Source organism: Pseudorca crassidens, chromosome 4, assembly GCF_039906515.1.
Source record: "Pseudorca crassidens isolate mPseCra1 chromosome 4, mPseCra1.hap1, whole genome shotgun sequence".
Lineage (NCBI taxonomy): Eukaryota > Metazoa > Chordata > Mammalia > Artiodactyla > Delphinidae > Pseudorca > Pseudorca crassidens.
The window spans coordinates 104,583,981-104,604,425 of NC_090299.1; the positions used below are offsets into that span (position 1 = coordinate 104,583,981).

General features: G+C 41.6%; 1 protein-coding gene across 1 annotated transcript in view; it reads left to right on the top strand.

Moving 5' to 3' along the window:
- Positions 1-780: 780 nt before the first annotated feature.
- SLC4A4 (solute carrier family 4 member 4) overlaps positions 781-20,445 on the top strand; it is a 354,963-nt gene continuing 335,298 nt past the window's right edge. Inside the window, exon 1 of the mRNA XM_067736229.1 lies at positions 781-1,434. The gene's annotated coding sequence lies outside the window, so the exon portion shown is untranslated. The remainder of the gene's footprint in view (positions 1,435-20,445) is intronic.

The window sequence follows — 20,445 nt, forward strand, 5'->3', positions numbered from 1 at the left end:
AAAACATTAGATGGTGTCTGTGCTGACGGTCTGTTTATAGCTTAATGGTCTACTTAACTGATCACGATGGGGCTGGGTCATCGATATATTATTAGTAGTATGTGCTTGGCAAAGGGGACTTAAACTCTAACTGGCCTTAGGAACACAGTAAATACAATAATCCCTTTATATCCTAAAGAAACTCCCTTGGATGGCTTAAAGATGTTTCCCAAACTGCTTGAGGACGACAGAAGTCCAGTGACATAAGCGAAGGACAGGTTGAGAGCCATGCCCTCCCCAGGCATCCTCTGCTAAAGGTGTACGATGTCTTAATACTGTGTGCTGGCAGCACCCTCGCTACCTATATTCCTCAAGTTTTATAAAGTAGCGTCAAGAGTGACCTGGGGCTGGGAAATGCCAGCAACTTCAGTTCTGCAAGAGAGAATAAGCTCTCCCCAGCGGGGAACTCTAGCGAACAGGGCAAAAAGCTGGTCCTCGCAGCCCGCTCAGGGCGTGAGAGAGACGGAACCCAGGAAGGCGAAGGCGGCGGGTCGGGAGCCGGGTCCTCGGTCAGCTCCAGCCGGGCGCTGCGCGCAGAGCCGGGGCCCCCGGCAGAGGCGGTGCGGCGCGAGGCCCCTCCCCGCTGCCGCCGCCGTCGCCGCCGCCGCCGCCACCGCCGCCTCCGCCGCCGCCGAAGCCCGGGCTGCTGACGCCGAGCGGCGGCCCGGAGCGGTGGGGGCCGGGCGCGCGCGAGCGAGGGCAGGGCAGGGGGCTGGCCGAGGCCAGTCGCGGCTTTAAATATGGATCGCGGGCTCGCGCTCGTGGCACAACCTCCGCCACCGCCGCTTTCTCCGATCCACCCGCCCTCCCCGGGCTCGCTCCCGAGGGGCGTCCAGGCCGGGCACCGCCGCTGCAGTGTTAGTTACTGGCAGAAACGTTGGCAGAAACGTCGGCGATCCCCATAAATATGCAGGAGCTGCAGAAGGCAAAGTAGAGTAGACGCCCGCGCTCTCCCACACTCACTGGCCGCTCACCACGCGGGCCGTGTAGATATCTATCCCCCGCGCTATCTCCCCCATTTTCTCGCGGGCCGTTCAGGTTCCCGTCCTGCTGGCTCCGAGGACCCTCCCGCCCCAGCGCCCTCGCCCCGTCCTCGCCTCCCTCCGCCCCGGAGCGCGCACCCACCCGGGCGGCAAAGTTGTGACTACTTGGGCGCGGGTGGCTTGCGCCCCGCTCGCTCCGCGCCTCGCACCAACTTCCCGCGGTTCGGCCCCGCCGCGCCCCGAGCCCGCGCCTCCGGGGATCCCGCGGGCCCCCAGCTTCCAGCCCCGGCGGCGCGCCGGGCAGCGCTTCGGTGGCGGCGGCGGCGGCGCAGGCGGTGGCGGCGGCGGCGGCGGCTGCAGCCCAACACTCAGCCGCCAAACTGGAGGAGCGACGGAAGCCGGACCCGAGGAGGTGAGCGCCCGGCCGGGGCCGGGGAGGGAGGGTCGGCCGACTCCCCCGCCTCCCGGCGGCGGCGGGCGCTGGGGCGGCGGGCCCGGGGCAGGTCCCGGAGGGGGCTCAGGCGGCCTCTGGCGCGCGCCGGGAGGGAGAGAGAGGTCAGTTGCGGGCTGGGTATCCCCGGGGCTGGGCGCTGGCGGAGTGTGCAAGCCGAGGACGCGGAAAAGTACTTTTTTTCTTCTTCGCGTTTAGAGGAAGAGTTTGGGTGGTCCTGTTTCTCCCCCACTGTAAAGCCCTCAGCTCGTAACCCGGCGTTGCCGCCCGGACTGGGGGGCCACTGTACCCCGCGGGCTGGGCTCCGGCGCAGTCACACGTGTGTTCCTGTGAGCCTGGGTGGCCCCAGTGTGGCTGGGCACCTGCTTGAGAGGGTGACGTCCCCGAACCCACTAGCGGGGGAGGCTTGGGGGGGGAACTTAAGGTGCCGCCGAGACCGCGGCCCCCACTTCACTGCCAGCTCCGAGATGGAGCATTCACATCTTTCCCTGGCACGCCGAAAGCGGGGGTGAGTCAGGCAGATTCTCTGCAAGTGGCACACACACAATTATTTGCAATGGATTTGGAAAGGGTAGGCAGAGGTTAAACTGGGATTTCTCTTGGCCGGCGACAGTGGAGCTCTTCCTCAGGTACTGGGCAGCATGTGTGTCTTGGCAAGAAGAGGTGATTTCTTTTTTCTTAAGTGCATTTTACCCAGCCTTTGCCAGTCCGTTAATAAGAGTCACCAAAGAAAGGCAGGAGTTGGGAACTACATCAGCAAACTGCAGCAAGCACCACAAGCAGGAAAGTTATTAAAGAACAAAAGAACAGTAACAACAAAAAAACCCGGAACTTGACATGAGAGATGGAGAAGGAAGCCATTCTACCTCTGTTCTACCATCGTAAACCATTTTTTAAAAAAGGTCCATCTAAAACTTCTGTTTTGTCCACCCCTCATTCCTTCTCCAGGCCTTGCCTTCATAATTGGCCTGCACCAAGCTCTTTCCAGGCTTGATGATGAAGAGCACTTTGTAATTCTGGTTTACCCTCCTCATTTCTTTTCCCATTTCACTTCAGTGCTGGAGAAAGTTGCTCCCAATGGGAAGTCATGAACACTGGCCTGTGCCAAACACACATTGTCTCAAATCCTGGAACAATTCCTTTCCTAAGAGACACTGCATTGTAACATATTTCCCTTTTTCTCATGTATCTGGGACTTGGAGTTCGAATACTACCTGAATTAAATTTAAGTGTACATTGCTCAATACGGCTTAGTTTTTCATTTTGGTTTGAATAGATTGTTCAAAGCAGTTAGAGCAGTATTCAGTAGCTTCTTATGGCCAATGTAATGTCTTTTGAAAAGGTTTCTGACTTAAGAACTCTCTTCCTTGTATCCATCACATTAACATTTAAGTAATTTTCATGGTCATTATGGCACTTAGATTGAGGTTATTAGTATAACTTCAGTCAAAGAAAGCATGCCTACTTCTTTTTCTATAGCTTTAACAACTGGGGAAAAAAAACTTTTACTTTCATTTTAAAGTTAAATGTAGTGATAAGATTCTGTTCTCTTTCTATTACATCTTGAAATTGAATAGTTTTAACTTTATCTCAGGGTCTCTGGTAAGATGACAAAAACCTCCCACATATATGGATATAGAGAGGAAAATAGTACTCTTACGAACTCTTGAGGCATAGGGTATTTATCAGAGTAGAGGTGGGAGGGATAAGATGGGATATTTTGATAGTTCCAGGCATGTCTACCTTTGTGAAAACAGAAAACTAAGAAACCCCCAACATTTTGCATGAAGCTGTTTTCAAAATGAGGTTTTGGGTATCATTTAATGTTTAGGGGTCATTCTGGAGCCTTACTAACATACATGTATCTCTTTCAGTTCATTTTGTTAACGTAAAATGACTTTAAATGTTTGAATGTTAGTGTTATTAGTTTAGTCTTTTAAATGATTAGAATATGTTTTGGGTTTAGAACAGTGTGTGAAAGCGATACAGGGAATGATATTTAGAGAAAACATTGTGATAGAAACGGGTAACCTTTGGGACAACTTCCAGCACACTCTGGTGGTAATTTCATTTTTCACTTAGCTCCTGCAAGTATAATTTTAAGGTTCTGATCCCTTGTTCTGATAACAAGGTGGATAGCTTACAAGGTCAGGCCATAGCTTACATCTTAAAGAAAACACAGCACTTAAGGAAAGGAAATACACATAAGTTTTTGAATCATGTAGATAATCAGGTTTCTCTGCCTGCCTCTGAGGGCGCTGCAGTCCGCGAGGACTACTATTGTTAGGGGAGAGAGTCCTGTGAGAATTCACTGCTACTTAAGTGTGGCAACACACATCATCTACTTGTTTTGGAGCATTTCTTTGTTTGTTTTTAATGTGAATAGAAGCCAAGACTGGAGTTGATAGCTATAAAGATTGGAAGTGGAAAGAACAAACTGAGAAGAGAAAAATCTAATGATGATGAAAGTTTCTAAGGAGGTTTTCCTTGATTGCTAAATGGAAAGAATCAGGGCACATGATTTGATGGGACAAAAGAAGCTGTAAGCGGAACACCTATCTTGGTTCTCACTGTTGCTGCAGTTTCTGAGGCCAACCTGTGATTTATGACGTTTATCTATGTTGGGGAAGCCATTTAGCAAAACACATAGTTTAGGAACATCCAGGAAGTTAGTAAGACTTTTACAAAACTAAATTAGATCTTGGTACTTTCAGGAACTTTTTGCATAATGCAGGAATTCTAAGGGAGGGGAAGAATAATGTTTTTTTCATATAAGATCAGGGCTTAGTTGTATTTCACATACACTTTTTTTTTTTTTTGCGGTATGCGGGCCTCTCACTGTTGTGGCCTCTCCCTTTGCGGAGCACAGGCTCTGGACACGCAGACTCAGCGGCCATGGCTCACGGGCCCAGCCGCTCCGCGGCACGTGGGATCTTCCCGGACCGGGGCATGAACCCGTGTCCCCTGCATCGGCAGGCGGACTCTCAACCACTGTGCCACCAGGGAAGCCCCTCACATACACTTTGCCTTTCTCCCAAGAGCTAAGCATTTGATATGTTTATGTCACAAATAGAAAATATGCTGCTGTCCTTCTAACATTAAGATGATATTTTATATCCCCTGTAGTGCACACCGTTAGTTATTTTTGCCGCAGTGGAGATGGATTCTTTTAACCCACCTTTTACCCAGTTCTTTTGTCTGATGTACATTTACACACATGCACATGCACAGGTGCACGAATAATACTCATTTGTAGAGGTAGCCGATTTTATTTTCTCTGAAACCATATTTATGACTGTCATAATGATTTTGTGGCAATGACTTTTATTGCATTTCTCTAGTCTCAGCAGTGCAATGGCATTTCAAACAAGGCATCAAAAGGACAGCCAGCTATGAATGGTGATGGATTTATTTACCTGCTGTGACACAGAAGAGAGAAAACTTTTTCTTCCAGTCTTCTTCATGATGTTCATAATTTCATCCCTCAATGATAAGGTCTTACTTGCCTTTGGATTAAGTTATATGTTCGAAAAGATGGTGATAGAACTAATAATGGTGAAACCATGTACATCTATAGTTGTTTTCAGAAGCCAAAACATCCATCTTTTTCTGCTTCCCTGAAAATTAAGTAGATGTAAGGGATTATCATGCTTGTCGAAAAGATGAGGAAGTTAAGACACAGCGAACTTTGTATGCTTTTCTTAAACTAAGTGGAAAATTATTGGTGGAGGTAGGAATGAACATTTCATCTTTGAACTAGTGACGCCTGTTTATTGAATGACTGTTACAAATGAACGAGTATTGTTTTTAGTCACAGCTTTTAAGGTACTAAAGCAGATGAACATTGATCTTGGTGTAAAGTGAGAGTTTCCATTCCTGTAGGTAATTCTGTTCAGGGGAGGCACCCACCTGTCTCCTCTTTAGTTCAGGTCCTGCAGTGCCCGCGGGTGAAGCTTTCAGTTTGTGTGTGCCCGTTCTAGCTCCAGGCTTGAGAGCTAACTTTTGTTTTTCATGGAGACTGGATACAGAAAGAAGTTACATGAAATTAGGATGTAAAAGGAAATAATCACCAACTAGTATTTCAAGGTCTTTTTGTTTTTTTTTTTACTTTGTGGATTATTGTGTAGAAAAAGAGTATCCTTTGTTTCACTTGAATTTCTGTATTGGAAACATTAAAAAAGTTTAAAATAAAACTTTTAGTATACATTTTTGGGGGATTTGAAAAATCAAAATTAATAAAAATACAAAATGACAAAGGAATATATTCTTTGAAACTGATATGATGTTCTATGAGTGACACAATTAGAAAAAGTGTACATAATGTCTTGGGTAAGAAGTTAGCAGTTGGACTAACAATGCAGGGGACACAGGTTCGAGTCCTGGTCGGGGAAGATCCCACATGCCGCGGAGCAACTAAGCCCGTGCGTCACAACTACTGAGCCTGCGCTCTAGAGCCCTTGAGCTGCAACTGCTGAGCCTGCGTGCCACAGCTACTGAAGCAAACGCGCCTAGAACCTGTGCTCCACAGCAAGAGAAGTCACCGCAATGAGAAGCCTGTGCACTGCAACAAAGAGTAGTAGCCCCCGCTAGCAGCAACTAGAGAAAGTCCGGATGCAGCAGTGAAGACCCAACGCAGCCAAAAAAAAAAAAAAAAAGTTAGCAGTTTCTTTTCTTTTTTATAAATATATTTACTGCCTGATATTCTCTTATACTATTTGCAAATAAGTAAACTTGTGGGATCTGCAATTTTATGTTTGTTAATTCTAGCTTTGGCCTGGAGACCTAGTATTCACGGATAGGGCCCAGTAACAACTCCATCTATTTGGAACTCCTATATTTGGCATATTCTTCCAGCAAAACAGCCTCTGAGCAGGCAAAATAGAGGGTTAAAAAAAAGACATCATTAAAGAGGATTCACTTTACTCATAAGACATCTCTCAGATTCTGTTTACTCTTTAATTCAGATACAGTTCCAGCTGCTGATTATAACATTTCTAATCCTACAGCAAACAGAAAACTACAAATTAGAAGATAGAAATGGCCTGATATTGGCAGTTGCATGGATAATATTGAAAAGTGCCAGAGAACAGCTTGGTAGTAAAGGAAGAGGTAGACTAACTACTAATAGCAGATGTAAGAATGAAAGAAAGCCTGGTGGTTTGGACTCTGCGCTGCCCTGACAGCATCACTTCATACATTCCCTTCCCCCTCCTCCCCTTCTTTCTTTTCTTTCTCCTTCCCGTCTTCCTATCTATTTACATTTTTATTGAAATGTAACGTGTGTAGAAAAGTATGCATGCCATTAAATTATAAGTAAATAGCTCAGTGATTTACCTAAGTGAATACAGCCCTGACCCAGCACCAAAGCCAAGATGTAGACCATTGTCAGCAGCCAGAAACCCCCTCCTTCCTCCCCGCCAAGAGTAGCTTCCCTCCTGACTTCTGGGACTGCAGGTTACTTTTACCTTTTTTTTTTTTTTTTTTGTGGTACGCGGGCCTCTCACTGTTGTGGCCTCTCCCGTTGCGGAGCACAGGCTCCGGATGCGCAGGCTCAGTGGCCATGGCTCATGGGCCTAGCTGCTCCACGGCATGTGGGATCTTCCCAGACCGGGGCACGAACCCGTGTCCCCTGCATCGGCAGGCAGACTCTCAACCACTGCGCCACCAGGGAAGCCCTACTTTTACCTTTTATTGAACTTTCTACCAGAAAAGTTGTATATCCTTGTGCCTGCCTGCTTTTGCTCAATGTTATGTTTGTGAGAATCATTCACGTTTTGTGCATAGCAACAGTTTGTTTATTCTCATTGCATTACAGTGTTCCACTTTATAAGAATGCCACAATTTATTCATAATGGACTCTTGAATAAATTCACTCTTGATAGACATTTGAGTTTTTTTCCAGTTTTTGGTTATTATGCAAAGTGCTGCTCTGAGCATTATTACGTATGTCTTCTGGTAAATGTGGGAATTTGGGATGCGTGTGTTGTGAGTTGGATTGGTGAGCTCGACTTAGTAGATAGTGCCTTCCTTCAAAAGTGGTACCAGCATCTTTCGAGAGTTTTGGCTGCCCCACATCCTTACAAACAGCTGGTATCATCTCTTTTTAATTTTAACCATTCTAGTGGATGTATAGTTGTATCCCATTGTGGTTTTAATTTACATTTCCCAGAGTGCCTTTTGTACCTTTTTATATGTTGATTGGCTTTTGTTTTTCTTTTGTGAAGTACTAGTTCAGGGTTTTTGCTCATGGAGTTTCTGCGCAGTATGTTATCCCAAGTTACAGATTTTAGTACTTGGCGGGTAAACTTACCTTATTTGTTTAGAAAGCTAAGCTAACCAGACAAACTCGTTCATCAGTGTTTCTGTATAGTAAATGAAATAAACGGGTGAAGAGATTGGAAACATCTTTTTTTTTTTTAAGTGAAAGTGAGTTTATTCAGAGATACACATTCCATAGGCAGAATGTGGTCCATCTCAGAAGGTGAGAGCAGCCCAGGGGTATAGGGTTGTTAGCTTTTATGGGCTGGGTTATTTCATAGGCTAACAAGTGGGAGGATTATTCCACCTATTTTGGGGAAGGGGCGGGGATTTCCAGGAATTGGGCCACTGCCCACATTTTGCCCCTTTATGGTCAGCCTCTGGACTGGCACCTGTGGGTGTGTCGTTTAGCATATGCTAATATATTATGATGAGCATATACTGAGGTTCAAGGTCTCCTGGAAGTCCAGTCTTACAACCATCTTGGGCCTAGTCGGTTCTAACCAGTTTTTGTAGTATCCTGTTTGCTTAGAAACATTTTGAACTTGTAAACACCGTAGTCTGGATCTGTGAAACTGTGTCCCTAAAAAAAACAGCTTTAACACAACATTCGAAACCATATAGAATGTGGCCTCTGTGCTTACCATAAAAGTAGAGTACCTTGTTATGTGGTATTGCCCAGTGACTGATGGAAATGTGCATTTGGAAGGTATGAGTTGGAGACCAGGCTCTCTTATTTGTGAGTTATTTGATTCGGAGAATTTAGAAAATCATCTGTAATAGATCTCTTGTTTTTTTCATTAGTATTAAAATAGCTGTAAAACCTAATTCATTAGAGGTATTATGGGAGACAGATGAGGTGGTATTTATAAAACCTTGCTCAGAACTGTAAATGGCTATACATATTTTAGTTATTTTTTTATTGTTGTGTTCTAAACATATCTTACTTTTGAGTTGAATTTCCAACACTGAGAGCAGTTCCTGACATAGTAATAGATGCTTGTTTGCTGAATGAATGAACAACACACTTAAGCACCCTTTTTGAGCTGTTAACTCTGCATGCTTCGAACTGTGTTTTACATTTTTTTCTCTAGAACTTTTACTTTTTATTGCTAAAGCTGAGTTGGGAACAGGGTTTATTAAACATCAGCTTGAAAAATTGAGTCTAGTAGCCAGCAGCTTGAGATCACCCGTTTCACTATGTAGCTCATATCAAATTTATGCCTCCAAATAACACACACAGGACCTGGAGAATCCTTGAAAATGATTATAGTGCTCTTTACCCCATGGGTGAGCCCCCAGAGCTTACACATGGAATATTTTTTGCTTCTGTAAATAGAATGCTGGCCAACAATTTCCAGATTTAAAATCTTGTAGTGGGTTTTCCAGTGCTGATACCTTGGAAACCATGTTTTGTGAAAAATGGAATATTTAAAGATGAATAACAGCTGAAAACTGGAGCTTGTAGAGAGCCCTTTCAGCTTACTATGGTTAAGTTGGTTCTCGGATATGTTGATTCTATTATCAGAAGCAAACATGCAGCATATACCTTATGAACATTTGTGTAAAGCAGCGATTCTTAATCCCTTGAAAGGTCTGATTCTCAACTTTGGTTTGACTTTCTGATCCTCCTTTTTCTTCATATGAAAAGGAGTTTAGTGCCCTGTATTTATATTTAAATGAAATAGAATGAAAATTTGTATGATTTTTTTTTTTTGGAGAATTACATGATAAACAACAGTAGGTATCCCTTTGCAAAATCAGTCTTGCCGCAGAAGAAACTTGGACTTTGATATGGAAATCTAATTAGATTTTCTTACCCAAAGACTGATTTTTTCCCCTTTTTTCTTATATTTGAGTTTTTTGTCTTTTCTTTTGAGAGCTGGTGGTGGTAGTGTTGGTTGGTTGGCTTTTATCATTTAAGTATAACTGTTTTGTGGTACTCAGATTACTGAGTATCTAACATGTATTGCTTCAGAATAACATGTCAGTTTACATTTTATGAGGACGTTTACATTTTAGGTAGCATCCCTCGTATGTGCTTGACCCGAATGTGGTTGCTTTAGGGTGATTTACTGGACAAATGGAATCATCTGGAATAGTAGACAACTTTTGTTTTCTTGTTACAGATATAATGCTATGGAAAATTGAAATAAATACAAAGGGTAATTATAGTGAGTCTTGTTAAACTACTGTTTTAAAAATAGTGAATTTTAGAAAACCTCATCTTCTGTTCTGGGTGATTTCATTCCTGTGAGAAGTTAAAGTGGGTCCTTTAAAAACAAAAGCACCCAGTCATGTCTGGTTATTTCTGTGTTAAAAGCTGTAAGCAGGACTCCTCCCTTTGGTGTCTACTCAGCACATGTGACTTTAAAAAAGAAATTGAGGCTATGGATTTAGGGAAGAACAACTATTTAAAGAATAGGATTGTGACAACTATAGTATCTAAACTGATATCCCATGAGAGTGGAGTGAGATTAGCTCTTCCATATCTCCTGCTTTTCAGCATGGAAATCTGTTGGTCTCTATGGCCTGATGGGGAGATTCCTAATGTCTTTAACACAAACCAGGCTTTGGTACCTTCTACCCCACAATGATCATGAATGAAGTTCTGAAAGTGTTATTTGTGAAACATGTTTGTTCTGAGTGAGGACTGAGTGAGATCATCAGCCTGGAAGTTTGACTGTATCTTGAGTGTTGATGGCTGCCCTCCTCAAACCCTCCCCTTGCGTGTTACATGTTGACCGCAGTTGCCGTGAGACCTCCCAGCAGAACTGCTTCAGAAATGCCTTCATTCCTTTGACCTCTAGAGACTGTGTCCTTAGGAATGTGAGATGAGCACTCATGATGTTAGCAGAGAGTAGGGCCTCATGTTAGGAGTTGGCTAAAGTACTGATTACAATCACCTTTAGAAAATTGCTGAGCGTTAACAGATTGAGAAGAAACACACAGCTCACACGTTTGCAGTTTTACAAGTTGAACTCCTTTGCCAGGGAAATGAGAGAAGGTGGATAGGAAGTGTCTCAAAAGATTTAGGTAAATGAGATCAGATAATTTCCCTTGAAAAGTACATTAAGAGATGAAACTAAAACACCCATCCAGAAACATCAGAAGAAAATATAATTCAAGCACTCCCAGTTTTTCCTGCCAAAACATTAGGCAGTGAATTGTACACTCTATTTGATCACTTTATTGCTTACTGCTCTGCACTGCCCTGTTTCATATGGGTTCATGTTGTCTTCCTACACTTTCTGCTTCCTCACTGTAAGAATTGTGTCAGGGTATCTTTTGTGGTCCTCACAGTGGATAGCATATTTTATAGTGAAAATACGTATTTAGTGGAATTATAATTAGTTACTTAAAAAATCTGGACAGACCAATCAGAGATGCCCAGTCATTACACTCAATTTAATCTAAAGTCTATTTCTTCTCGAGAAATTCCTCTAGTGTAGTAGCTCTGATCATTGCTGTTAGGTCTTTCAAATACTTCTTGTGAAATTCGTTGTCATGAAGTTTGGAATCTGGTAACTTTGGGGATGAAACTTTTGTAATTAGGGTTGTGATGTTTTATAGTTCCTTGGAAAAATTACCTAACCGTTCTATTTAGATAAGACTCTATTTTATCTGTTCTCTGAATTGGACACAGTTTTATGCACTAATTTTTTGAGATTAAAAATGAGTTGCTAGCACTTAAAAAAACTTTTTATTTTGAAATAATTGTAGGCTCACAGGAAGTTAGAAAAATATAGTCCAGTTTTTACATAGCTTTGATCCAGCTTCCCCCAGTGAGCACTACTTTTAAGATTTCTAAAGAGGCATTTACCTAAAAAAAAGTTTAAAAGGAATTATAATTTTTTTTTTTTTTTTTGCGGTGCGGGCCTCTCACTGTTGTGGCCTGTCTCGTTGCGGAGCACAGGCTCCGGACGCGCAGGCCCAGCAGCCATGGCTCACGGGCCCAGCCTCACCGCAGCATTTGGGATCTTCCTGGACCCACGTCCCCTGCATCGGCAGATGGACTCTCAACCACTGCGCCACCAGGGAAGCCCAGGAATTGTAATTTTGTGCCTTCTCTGAAGAATATGTAGCAGATAGTGTAAAAAAGGCAAAATTAGGCACATCTAGTACTTTCTGGGTTTCAATTGGCAAATCTGAGTGGGCACCTCCTGTGGTAGGCAAGGGGAGAGTCATTTATTCACTTATGTATTCACATCTGTGAATTTGGTGTTTGCCTCACTCGAATCATTCTTTTATATTGTACTGATCGTGTTGAACTAGGAGGTTTAAATCCAGATGTTGTTCTCATAAAATCTTTGGAAGATGTAATACAAATATAAATGAGGAAAATAGGACTCCTCTATGGTACTGCTGTTAGGGCACTGTGATAATACTGGGTTTTATGTAAAGGTGAGAGAATATCATTGCACTATGTATCTATGTGTTAGGTGTATATTATTTGCCTTATCGTCTATGTGCCTTATAATATGTGTGAATGTGTAATATACTGAGACATTTTAGAATAGATGTTTTACTTGTTATATATAGAATAGTATTTCCAGTGAAATCTCAATGTTTGATTATTTTTTGGTATATTGATAAATATTACATTTGAACACATACTATTTGAATTCAGTTATCACCTCTTAATAGGGGTCTTTTAATGTTGAATGTCTGTGTTCATCCTTATGAGCCTTACCTATATGGCTCCCTCGAAGGTTTGGTCTTGCACCTCAAGACAGACATAACTGGGAAAGGTCTAGAGAAGTGCACTGCATATCATGAGAATAGCGGGCTGTCTTCAGGAGAACAGACAGAAATTGACTTGAATGCTGTTATCTTGAACAATGAAGTCTGAAAGGAGACCTCACTTACGTCTGAGTCCAAGCCTAGGGAAAGTCATGAACACTCTGCCCCAAATCCAAGAACATCAGTGCTAGGAGGTCCATTTACAACTGAGAGAAATAGGTTTAGAGTTTAAATTTATGTAGTGGATATTTCTGTGAACAACACTCTACCCTAAGAGGAGAAACTGGCTTCTGAAGAGGCACAGAACAAATCTTTACGTAGATTAAGTATTTATACAATGTAAAAGAGAATATGGATATGTTTGGTAAATAGACCTCTTTGGACAGTATTCTCTCTTGACCCAGAGCTCTCTCACAGCACTTTGTTCGAGTCACCTATCATTTTGTAGAATGATTTCTTGCTTTTTGATGTCACTGTCAGACGTCACTGAAGGGTGGTCTAAGGGATTGTGGGTCTGACCTCACATGACGTTTCCTGTAAAGTTTTACCTGCCTCAGCAGGTCTTATCTCAGCTCTTGACCTTGACCAGAAGATACTAGTATAAGTGCATTGTTAACATTTGAGGCTATAAAATGATCAAATCATTTAACACTCCCTGTAAAATTTCTCTAAATCAAGTCCACCCCTTGCTGCTGATAAAATAAAATTGGGTGTTTCTGAATTAAAACCAACACTTTTGGTTCAGGGTTCATTTGGGATAATTCCAGTACTCTGAAAGAGTTTGCTTTCCCAACTAAATGAAATTTATTTTGTAGGTTTAAAAATCGGTGTGTTAGATACCTTAGATGTAATATTATGTTCACAGATTAAATAGAGAGCTTAGAAAGCCCAATGCCATATATTTCTTTTCGACCCACAGCTTTTAGCTTCTGTGATGGAAGGACTCGGGTGTATGGGCTTGAATAACACAGTGTCTTTTATATAAAAACCAGAGCAGCAGAGAAAACCAGGCTAGAGTACGTGGCTCAGGCTTCAAGCAGGTTGCTGCTTGAATGGGGAGCTGGTGGAATAACTTCCTAGTCCTGTAGAGACAGTGAGGGTTCTAAGGTGGGTGTCCAGGGGTAAGGGATCTATCAGGACCCTGACGATTTGGGGAGCAGTGATGGGATGGTGTGAATGCCTGAAGTAAGGGCAGTAGGTACCATGGGTTGCAGTCTGTGGAATCAGGGGCGGGGAAATCATATTTTGAAGAGACCATTTCTGGGAAATTGTGAATCTGCTTAAATTGCAAGAGTGATCTATTTATCTACTGTCATTAGAGTATGAAGCATTCACTTTAATTGAATTTTCTGATAACTGAAGCTTACCTAATTAAGCATCCAATTAAAATTGCTAGTGGGAAGCAGCCACATAGCACAGGGAGATCAGCTCGGTGCTTTGTGACCACCTAGACGGGTGGGATACGGAGGGTGGGAGGGAGACGCAAGAGGGAGGGGATATGGGGATATATGTATACATATAGCTGATTCACTTTTTTATACAGCATAAACTAACACACCATTGTAAAGCAATTATACTCCAATAAAGATGTTAAAAAAATTGTCTTAAAATATGTTTCTGAATTGCACTCACTTACCTCCTTTCTTAACAATCTATTGAATATAATTTTCCCTTTTGTTCATCTCTCATGGTCATTATATAGTTCAGTGATGCTCTTTGGGCTGGAGATGGGTGGAGTTATTGCTCCTGTGCCAAGTGTTCCCATATTGCTGTGCTTTATACATTCTTTTGCTTATCCTTTATGTTGTAAAGAGGGTGTCTTAGCTGTGTCTCAACAGGGATTGAGGATCTTGCTATTTGCTTATATGGTGGGCAGTGACCCCCAAAGTATCTGTTCTCATGAGTTGAACATATATGAGGAAATGCTGTTTTGACTAGAGGCCACGACGAGAGAGGGGAATGGAGGGTACTGTGCCCTAGGAAGGAGGCCTTAGCCATATTGAGAGAGAGAGACTGTAAGACAAAGCCGAAGGACCCATTTTCATGAGGTGGTCTGAGAAGTGTGGGCCGGGAGAGGGCTGCTTCAGGATCCAGGTAGCAGAGTGTAGCTCTGGGGTGATGGTGCCTGAGGCAGTAGCTGTGGGCTTCAGTGCCTTGAAGGTTTAAAGCATTAGGACACCCGGAGAGAGCATCCTGGGCAGAAAAGTGGCATTCTCCAGTAGTCACTGGCCTTCAGTGAAGAGGCCCAAATAGAAGGTCATGAAAGGACTGGTGGTGAGCACGACTGACAGACTCCAGAAATGAGAGAAGGTTGCTGAGATCCAGCAGTCCTGTGGCAAATTTTGGTTATTGTTACCAAGACCTCTTTGTACCTGCAGGTATTGAGGCCTGTGGAAACTCCCATTGAGCTAGTTTTCTGAATCTGCATTACTGTCAGGATTTCAGTGTGCTGTTTATGAGCATGGACGCTGGAGCCAGAGTGCCTGGGCTTGAGCCCTGCCTCCAGGACGGTCTTAGGTTGGGTTCCCTGGGAAACGGGTTCTGATTGGGCAGGAAGTTTATTGGGGCTTGCGCTGAGGTATAATACCTGTGAGGGAGTGAAGGAAGTTAGATTGGGCACAAGGAGGAGTTGAAGTCGATTCGATGGTAGCAAAGACTTCTGCTGATGCCCTCAGGAGCTCTGGAGCAGAGGAGACCCTTCAGAGTTGCCTCCTCTTGAGGTAAGGGAGCCAGGCCTTTTTACCCCATGTCAACCAGTCGTGAGATGTGGGCTGCCCTTGGCCAGGGCACTGATTTTGAATCAGGTGGCTCTCCAGAGCAAGACTGAGCTGGGCGTTGTCAGTCACCCAACATTCCCACGGGGAAGCCCCTCCTTTATGAGGGGAGATCTGGGTGATACAGCATGGCTCCCAGATCCTTAGTGCTCCAGCTCTTCATCTGAATCCACCTCCTTTAAGTCCTCTGCTTTCAGTAACTTAATATATGTGAAATGCTTAGAAAAGTTTGTAGCACATAGTATGATTTAGGTGTTCTTTATTATGATCATACCTGACTTCATCACCTCTACCTTTCCTTTATAATATGGTTCTTTTAATACAATTTGAGTTTGAAAGCTAATGCTCTCATTGTTAATTTTTTCTAATTTTCTTTGCAAGAGGAAAAAGTCTGACAATATCCTTGTAAGAACATTAATTTAGTGTACTATGTATTTTGGTAGTATTCGCATTTTTAATTTTTACTGGAAGAAAGGTGCAAAAGAAATAATCACTGATGATGAAATTGGAAGGATTTGGGCATATGGTGAATGAAATTTTTAGGTAGGGGTGTGTGTGTGTCATTTTTAGCCTCCCTCAGAGTAACTTAGGCGAGGACCTTCCAAGTTTATGGGACATGGACCCGCCTCTGCTGTTGCGTTGGGGAGTGGTAGGATACAGCAGTTCATGGCCAGGTGATAGTGTCCGTCTCAGAAGGTCCCCAGAGTCTTGATCTTTGTCTTTCCTGTCACTCTGGTTCTAGATCTGAACATTACAACACAATCAGTAAATACAGCATTGCCAACTTAATTAAGTTGCTTCATTTCTTAAACATTTCAGAATCATTCTTTTCAACATTTCAGTATTTAAATTCCATAAATATAGAGCGGGTCACCTGGAGTGTTTTAGAAATTTGGTTTTGATTCAAAGTAATGTTCTCATGGAGGCTCAGTCCCTGCCAATTCATTTCTTATTCACTTGGGGACATGGCTAATTCCTTTGGGCAGTTTCTATCTCCTTCGTATTTGTATGGATGGAAAACGTTTCATTTGAAATGACTTACTTGATTGACCCCCTACGCACCAGGCAACTATATCATAGTAAGTTGTTTATTTTGCCCTGTTAACGTAAAAGCAGTGATAGTTAATTATGTGTGCCACAAAACACTTCTTTAAAACATAAAGTTTGTCTGTTTCTTCTCTTTGCACCAATAGTCCATTATTGGCATATCCTAATAAAGCCAGCAGAGCAGAGGAGGAACTACTGTGATACTTCCTTTCATGGAATTTAAAAAAAAAAAGACCTTCCTTGGATTCATTTTCTTCCTTAGTTTTAAGTTGCTTGTAGCTCTTCTCAATTTCTTTTAAAGAAATGAGAATATTCGAAGTAAACCATGAAAAATAATTTATCTACATATTTATTATACAGTGAACCATAGATGATGAAGATTATATAGAATACATAGTAAATATCAAGCCCAGTCAATGAGAAAATTTATCTTAGCTGCTTTGGTGTTACCTTATATTTGGGTTGAGCAGTGCATTGTGGGTTCCATGCAGAATTCCATAGTTAGTTTTGTTATGTGAGCCGGGAGCCTTATGGAGAATCTCACTTCAGCAACCAGCAAGGTTTTTCTTTTCCCTATTGAGATTAGGAATGTCAAGTACATTTAAGATTTTACTTCCACATTTTTTGTTTGTTTGTTTTTATTTTTTGGGGGGGTGAATATTGATAAAAGATTTAAGGTTTGACTAATAGATGTGTAAAAGGTATTACTGTTTAAAGTGGTGAAAACTCATCTCATAATAAGCCCTTTCTAAAACCAAAGATGACTTTTAAAACTGTGCATTTTGGGGATTAAAATACATAAACCCTCTTTTCAGAGAAATGTTGTTGAGCTCCATGTAATGGAAACAAGTCTCATATCCAAGAAGATTATGTCAGTACAGAATTTAATTCTCTAAAACATGAAATTATGACATTTGTATATATGATCTTTCAATGTGTAGGAGACATGAAGTAAAAAATGAATATTTTGGACAAAATTATTTATTGTTTCCAAAATGGACATGGGTAAGAGTGATTGTATCTTGTATATTGTCTATTTAATCCCAGACCAGCCACAATTACCATGTGATTGCTTTGCAGAGCGTGGCCTGCTACTGACTCTCTAGAAGCCACTTCATGCCTCCTCATTTTTTTTTTAGCATGAATGCAGGTGGGTTTTTATGTGGGTTTTAGTTATAGTCTGGTGAAAAAAAATTCTCAATCTTGGGCCATTGTTTTGAGTTTTAAAATGAATAAATTAAAACCAGAATATATTGTAGATAAGAAGGAAAAATTGTCTAACAAAACCCAATTTTTTATTTAAATAGAAGGACATTACTTTCATATAGAGTATTACTCAAGGTTAACCAATTCTTAGCTTGTTCATCTAAATTTATACGTGTAGTACAGTCATGGACATAAAATGTTTGCTTAAATGATCACTAATACAGTAGAAATACATTAAACTAGACTTTACTCTCAGAGTTTTACCTATGAAATCTTTAGTAAACTCACTATTATATTACTTAAATAAAAGATAGAAGAGGAAGGATACATAATAAGCATCTCACTGTGAATTCCAGTGAAACCACATTATTAGAATTTACATTGTTTTTGAAAATTAAGGGCTAGTTTTTACTCAGTGATACTCAAAGGTTAACCAAAAGGAAAAGGAAGGTTCCAGATGGGTGTCAGCTCTTTGGTCTAATGGTCTAAATGAAATGGGGGAAAAAAATGAAAAAGAAATCATGGACTTAGACTAATGGTTCAGTTTCCAGCTGTAAACCTGGTGAGTTGGCTTTAAGTGCGGTTTGCTGCAAATTGATGATGGTTTTTAGCACTTAGCTTCTTATCTCCAAAGCACTTTCCAAATGTTGAATAATTAATTGCCACAACCCCTGTGTGGGGGGTAGAATCGCAGGCATGTCTCTCTGTTTACCAGGAAACCATTATGGCAGAGTCTGTAAATGTTGATTTTTATTTTTAGAGGTTTCTGTGCTTTCCAACGTGACCAGCTTTTTAAATGCTGTCCTGGTTTCCAATCACAGGGTCATGGGAAAAGTAATCAAGGATGTTGAGTACTTGAAAACTTTTTCTTCTCATTGTTCCCATTGTTTTCATCTCACTTCTGCCTGCTCATCATTTTGGAATACAATTTTTTTTGTAAAAAAAAGAAAAATGGAATAGTAAGTATCAGTAAGTTTAGTCTCTGAAATTAGTACATTCTTATCTCATATGGCAAATTCAAAATTTGGGAAACCTGGTGGAGCAATGGGAACAAATCTAAGTGGCAAAAAAGTCACATTCTGAAAACAGTTTTAATAAATTAATGAATCTTTCAAACAGTAGTTTTTATAACTTTAACTTAACCTTGGAGTATGTATATATATTGAATAGTGTATTATAGACAGTTGAGCTATGTGACATGTATAGAAGACAAACATATTAAAAAATTAGAGCACAAGAAAGAAGATAAGAGGCTAATTTAGTATAGAATGAAATGGATAATTGAACACTGGCGTTAATAAAACTGAAAGGAGTTTGAGAAGAGGGATGTCTTAAGTGAAGGTGCAATATGACCAATATGACAAGAGCCTTGAGTGGCTCTTGTCACTCAAGGGTGGGTGGCTTCCGGTGGCGACCACGGCTTACCAGATGACAATACCTACATTAGCCAGACTGATTCCTGGCTCATTTGTGTTGCCAGCCTCAGGATGTCTACTGATTAGCTCTCTGGAGAGATGCAGCATGAAGTCACTGTGGCAGACGCAGGAGGCTATCCATCCCTCAGGTTCTCAGCCTTTGAAACAGAAAAAGAGCCAGGGCCTTCCTTTAAGAGCAGTTAACTAAACTGTTTATGTTTTGAGAAACTGACCAGATAACAGAGAATGCTGTGGTGATTGTCTCTGATAAGTGCTGAGTTTCTTTGCGTATGATGAACACCTTTAAAGGCAGCCAGAGTTCGATTCTTCATGTCGTTTCAAGGAGATAAGGTCCTAGAAATCTTAGAAGTGTCTGCTTACACTTGTCTGCTGAATGCGGAGATAGATTCTTAATTTTGAGGTCTGGGGTCCACAGCTGGACCTTAGGCTGGGGCTCATGAACCCCCAGATATTGTATACAGAATTTGTATGTTTATATGTTTTTGGAAGAGTGCATCCAAAGGATTCATGTGTTGCTAAAGCGGTGACATATACAAAATATTTTATATTTAATGTGGCCTAGTGTCCCTTAACAATGTTTACTTAGTCCCCTACAAATAACAAAACAAAACATTAGTTTTTAGCTATCTACTCCCCCCCAAGTCTGGGTGGAAAGGAAATGAGAGCCCTTCAGCTCTAGGATATCACCTCTAAAAATCTAATGTTTTATGTTATCAGAAACATCAGAAAGTGCAATGATGCAATCAAAACCAGTGAACATGGTTATTTAACCACAGTGCATTAAATTTGGAAAGGTAGTGATCAAGTCCAGCTTATCTACAATCAGTCATGGGGCTTTCTTGCTATCAGATCTGAAGAAGGTATGCCCATAAGGATCGGCAGCTTTGACTGCATTTGTACTTTAGCTTACTTTCAGACATGAGGTACTTTGCTAGCATTTTTGTGGGAAACTGCGCATTGAATATGTGATACCTATGGGAAGTAAGGGAATTCCTTGCCTCTGTGGGGTTCCTTTTATAAGCAATGTACTTATTTTCCTGAATATTGGTAGATTAATTTAATTTTTATAAATAAGATCATGTTTATGTGAAATTTTACAAATAAGATCTTGATTACCACTCATTAGGGGAAGCTTGATATTTAAAAGAATACTGCAATATAAGAGATTGGTAAATACTAGTGCAAAATAATACCAGAAAATTAGGGTTCTTTACTTGAGTTCAGAGTTGGCCTTTGCGGGGCAGGGGTTCAATAACCTCATGAAAATAGAGCACCATTTAAATTATACATTCATCTATCCATTTTATTTTGAGGTTATTATCTATAGCTTTTATCAGATTTTCAAAAGGCCATGGCCCCAAAAGAGGTTAAGAATCACTCACTTATAATGTCAGAGTCTTATATGTGCTTGTCTAAAAAGAACGCTTCTATTTTGAAGATTTTGCTCAACTTCAGAAATTTAAAGAGGGGTCATTGATAAAGAATAAAATGGTATGACAAAATGGACC